Here is a 4,881-nt window from a genome sequence, read left to right on the forward strand (position 1 = left end):
GCTGAAATCTATATCGATCGAATTGTCTGTCTACACGGTATACCCAAAACGATTATCTCGGATCGTGGCTCTCAGTTTGTGGCAAGGTTTTGGGAGCAGCTCCAAGAGGCACTCGGAACCAAATTAATTCGAAGTTCAGCTTACCATCCACAGACTGACGGACAGACCGAAAGGGTGAATCAAATTCTCGAGGATATGCTTCGAGCATGTGTCATCCATTATGACAAGAACTGGGACAAATGTTTATCCTTGGCTGAGTTTTCTTACAACAACAGCTATCAGGCCAGTCTGAAGATGGCACCATTCGAGGCCTTGTATGGTCGACGGTGTCGAACTCCTTTGAGTTGGTCCCAGACTGGAGAACGTCAAGAATTTGGACCCGAATTGGTGGTCGAGGCTGAGGAAAAAGTAAAAATAGTACAAGCAAATCTCCGAGCAGCCCAGTCATGGTAAAAGAGTTATTTTGATAAAAGAAGGGATCCTTTGAAGTTCATGGTTGGTGACAATGTTTATTTACGAGTATCACCAACTCGAGGCGTTCAACGTTTCGGAATCAAGGGTAAGCTAGCACCTCGCTATGTCGGGCCATATGAAATCATTGAAGAATGTGGACACGTGGCCTATCGTCTGCGACTTCCTTCATGACTCGCAACCATCCATAATGTTTTTCACATATCCCAACTCAAGAAATGTGTTCGAGTTCCTACTGAAATCATCGATCAACAGGAAATTTTAGTGGAGCCCGATCTCTCTTATACCGAATATCCACTCAGAACTCTGGATCAAAAGGAGAGAGGTACTCGTCGAAAGGCGGTAAAAATGTATAAAATTCAGTGGTCTCATCACACTGAAGAAGAAGCCACCTGGGAGACGGAAGATTATCTTAATCGCCATTATCCGGGTTTTCTTAGCTCCACCTCAGGTATATCATTTTCCCTACATAAATTCAATCATCCAATTTCGGGACGAGATTCTTTTTAAGGGGGTAGGCTGTGACACCTCAGGTGTCAGTACACTTAAATACAATCACTGTACCCCATTCTATACTTAAAAGAAAAATGTGGGAAATTAATTCAAAGAGAAGGGGTCAAATAAAAGTCAAAGTATACAAAAGAAATTAAAGGAGAAAGAAAAAGGAGTGAAAAACTACTCAATTTTCAATTCAAAAATGTACACAAAATTTTAGTTGGCTCATGAGAGGCACTTCAATTGACATGTGCTCAATTGAACTTCAGCCAAAAATCAATCAAAAACAGAATAAAACCAAAGTCCTTTTGTGCAAATTTGCAAATTTACAAATAGTTCAAAATGTGAGTTTCAAATGAAAATTTGCATAACACGAAAGTTGTAGATCTTGAAAAGTTATACAAAATTGGTATTCAACACTTTTTCATTTGAGCCCTCTAAGTAGGAGATATTTTTAGTTTACCGAGAAGTCCCTGAATTTTCAGAAATCGCAGATATGCCCTCACCTCCATCTCTCTCCTCCCGGTTCCTCTGTTTCGCCCGCCACCCGCCGTACGCCGCCGGTGGACCTTGTCCATGGCGCGTCCGCGGCCAAATGGACCCGGGGAAGCCCTCCAGCGCCACTTGGCTTGCCCCTTGGCACCTCCCCACGCTCACACGCGTCCTGGGCGCCCTCCCGAGCCGACACGACACCTCGCCATACGCAGCGCCGCCTGCTCACTCCGCCCACTCACCGTCGTGCGCCCCGGACCCAAACCCCCCTCCCCCAGACACCACTCCCCTCACCCAGGTGCTCTCTGGCCCATAAGTAGCCCTGGAGCCCCGCCGTTGCGCGGCTTCTCCTCCTTCTTCCTCCTCCCGCCGTCCGCCATTGCCGGCGGGATCTAGCTCACGTGGACCGGCCACCCCAGCCCTGCATTACTCAATCCAGCCACCCCAGAAGCTTCTCCACCTTCCAGTTGAGCTCCACGCGCGCGGAATCAAACCCAATCCCTTTCCCGACGCCGTTCCCCTTCTGCGCCGCAGCCGGCGAGCTCGGGCTCACCACGGACCGGCCAGCCCAGATGGTGACCGAGCACGACAGCTACCCCAGGCGCATCCTCACGCTCTCGCGGTGCTCGTGCGCGCCACGTTCCTCCACCCCGAGCCCTTCTTCGCCTACAACGCCGGCGACACGAACATCCTCTCCGCCATTAGCGCCGGCGAGCTCACCTCCGACCTTCTTCCACCCGAACGGCTACAAGGGTAGGTCTTCCTCGATCTCTACTCTCCCACGCGCCTCCCCGTGGCAGCCCCGGTAAGCCCTGCTTAGCAGAACACCACCGGCAAGATGCCACGGCGGAGAAGGCCGGCGAAGGGCCCGGTTGTAATTTCTTTTTTCGTTCAAGGGTGTGTTTGCAAGAATTCCAGTGTATGACAGCGAACTTCTAAAATGCAAAACAAATCACAAAAAAATCATAAAAATGTAAACTCAACGGATCTGAAATCCTTGTAACAAGATCTACAAGTTTTGTAACAGTCACATCTGCAGAAACTCTACCAAATTTAATCTGGGAAAAAGAATAAGAAAGTCACCCTATGCATGTTTAGGAAGTTCCACTCAACAAATGATCTTGATTTTTGAATATGTTATCACTGATGGAATATTAAGTTCACAGTAAAAACTATGGCACCCAACCAAAACAGTTATCATGTTGGAACAATCAAGATTCTCTAATTTGTTGTTTACTTTCCTGAATTAATGCTGGAAAACATATACATGAACTTGCTCTGTAATTTTTACTGCATGCATGTGTAACTGAAACCTTGTTAATCCATAAATTTCAGTTTTATTAGAGTTTATTTACTATATACCATGATTTATGCTTGTTTAAGAAACTTAATTCATCATATATAGTTGTTATGCTCAGAAAAATCTATATTTATTTCTGAAGTCTCATTTTAGTTCTGTGTTCCTGCCTATAAATTTTGAGCTACAGTTACTGAGTTTTTCTTTAGTTAAAAATCATGCTTAGCATCTTATGGGTAGATATACCATTTTTATTCTGAGTAAACTACACCATATCTGGTCGTGATTTGTGGACATGTTCTTGTTTAGAGTATGTTATGTCTAGACCTGGGCATGGGCTGCCCGACCCGACGGACCCGACCCAACCCGCCCGAAAATAGCCCGACCCGACCCGACCCGAAGAGTTTGATGGGCGGGCTCGGGTCAAAATTTTTGACCCGGTATGACTGACGGGCCGGGCACGGGCTAAAAATTTTGACCCGAAACCCGAAAAACCCGAAGGAACCCGACATTTTACATAGGCCCGGCCCGACCCGACCCGAACCCGACCCGACCTGACTGGCTGTCGGGTCGGGTGCGGGCTCAATTTTACGGCCCGGCCACCAGTCGGGTCGGGCACGGGCCGCTAGAAAAAACACCAGACTTTTTTTGGCCCGACCCGAACCCGACCCGGCCCGGAGGATGCCCAGGTCTAGTTATGTCTATAATAAAAAGTTCACATGTAGTACTGGTCAAATGTACTGTGAGAAATTTATGCTAACTCATGTTAAGTTAATTACATAACTAATTTATTTGGTGGATATAAAGCTTGACAATTTTTTTGGAGTAGGCTTATCTCATTACTAGGCTCTGGTAAAAATTTGAGAACCATACCCCTAGTATAACTCTCTGTAGATTTAATCTTAGTTAATAGCCTGCTAATTTTGTTCTTTTTTTCACCTCTTCTGTATAAGTGAATAAAATCTGGGAAAATTTCAGTACTGATTAGATACTCTGTAGATGCTCCCATAAAATTTGTAGCACCAGAACCCATGTCCAACGTTCTGTACAAAAAGGTGAAGCAACTAGAGTAATCTACCTACATGAATAGTTATGGTTAATTGCTTTATGGTTAGATGCTGAAATTTATATCATAAATGCTTAAGTTTGGATCTGTGTTACTTTAGTTTTTCATCACTAGCTCATGAGTAGTTTTGTTGTTATGAAATAATGAAAGCATGCTATGTGTTGAATTTGAAAATGAAAACCAAAACCCCCACTCATTCATGAAGAAACATAATTGTGGTTACTACTCTATAAATGACTGCCCATGAAATGAAATGTTGAAATCATCACTAAATTAACTTTTGTTGAACTACAACTTTATCGTGAAGGAAAGAAATCATTATCCATGAATAACTCATAATCTTGCATTGCATATAGAAACGGTCAATCTCGCGGACGGTAACTACGAGTTGGTGCCCGCGGACTCTCGTGTGGATCAGGAGGTCAATTTGAACTGTGCTAACTTGTCTCAAGACCTGGGCCAAGCCCCAGAGGCTTTTCTGCCTGCCAGTGCCCAAAAAGGCAAGCCCCGGTGCATTATGCCATTATTTTCCGAGTTATTATCTATCTATCTATTTATAATGTGTTGTAATAATTTTATTTCTGCATTTAAGTTTTCTAGGCGTTGATCGGAAACCTTAGATGCATGATCCCTAGGTACCTATGTTTGATACCGGATCTTTTTATCGACTAGTTGCCATGCTAATTAGGTACGGTAAAAGTCGAGGGGTTTCCTGCCTCTCGCGAGCAAATAGGAATTTTTTTACTGACTTTAATTTCCTGCTAACATATAAGGACGACGGGCGGGGTTGTGTAGTTGTGATACCCCGCTGGTGTAGTCAAAAATGGCTAAGGTCGCGGTGTGTGGCTCATTTCGTTAAGCGTTTGAAAGTACTAGCCACATACCGAGAAATATGGTAGTCGGTAAGCTTAAGTACCTGATTGGACCGGCGAGTGGAACGATCTCGCACCCTCCTGGTAGAAGTAGGGTTTATATTTTTGTGGGGATGTACGGGTGCAGAGACGTCAGACTCTGTAGTCGGGGAGGGTGTTCCGGATCCACGGACTGGAAAGAAAGGGGA

Source organism: Panicum virgatum, chromosome 4K (assembly GCF_016808335.1).
Source record: "Panicum virgatum strain AP13 chromosome 4K, P.virgatum_v5, whole genome shotgun sequence".
Taxonomy (NCBI): domain Eukaryota; kingdom Viridiplantae; phylum Streptophyta; class Magnoliopsida; order Poales; family Poaceae; genus Panicum; species Panicum virgatum.